Raw genomic sequence first — 970 nt, 5'->3', positions numbered from 1 at the left:
TTGTTTGATATCTTCAATTCTAGCTTAGAAGATATGGATATCTAAGGAACTGGGATTGAACACTAAGCTGAGGATCTTCAACACAAATGTGAAGACTGTTCTACGGTTCAGAGACATGGAGGCTCACAGCATCAGCAGCAAGGAAACTGCAGAGCTTCATAAATGGATGCCTAAGACGGATAGTGGGGATCAAGTGTTACGACCGAGTCACAAATGCTCAAATGTGGGAAAGAATTAACAAGCCAAAGGCCAGTAAAAGAAGACATACAGGTGAAGAAATGGAAAGGGCATACCCTGAGGAGACCCCCGTCAAGCATCATCTGAATCACCAGACAATCTTTGACGTGGAATCCACAAGGAAAACGTAAGAAAGGAAGACGAATGACGACATGGAAGCGAGCGGTACAAGCGGAAATGGAAAAGGCGGGGACGTCATGGAAACCGCTATAAGAGGATGCACTGGACAGACTTCGCTGGAGAAATGTTGTTGATGGCCTATGCTCCACTGGGAATTAAAAAGGGCAAGAGAGAGAGATAGAGAGATAGGTAAGACGTGACATTCCAGCTCTTGCGTGTTGTCCCCTGAACGAATCCATCCGTTGTTTCTCATAAGTAGGATTTTGTTTATACTAGTTCCAGCCTGACCCCACCATATCAAGGCAGTTTCGTGTCCTCTGTTCCTCGCTGACAGATGATCGTGTCCCAAATCTGACTCAGTCCATGCGCAAAAAGGGTTCGTGTTTTACATGAAACCAATTCTAACGTGCACATAATTCTTCATAAAGGTATTCGTTGAGGCCCCCTTGATATCCCTACCGTAACCCCAGGCTACTGTTTGCCTGTAGCAAATACATGTACATGTAATTGATGTACCATTGCCTGTGTTTGTCTAATAGTAAGTACATGATAAATAATAGTTGTACTATTAATTGTCTTGTTTGCTTAAAATAGTAAGCACGCCCATGGCAGT

Source organism: Aplysia californica, unplaced genomic scaffold, assembly GCF_000002075.1.
Source record: "Aplysia californica isolate F4 #8 unplaced genomic scaffold, AplCal3.0 scaffold00602, whole genome shotgun sequence".
NCBI lineage: Eukaryota > Metazoa > Mollusca > Gastropoda > Aplysiida > Aplysiidae > Aplysia > Aplysia californica.
The sequence above is the reverse complement of the archived record's forward strand: the minus strand, read 5'-3'. Positions refer to the sequence as shown.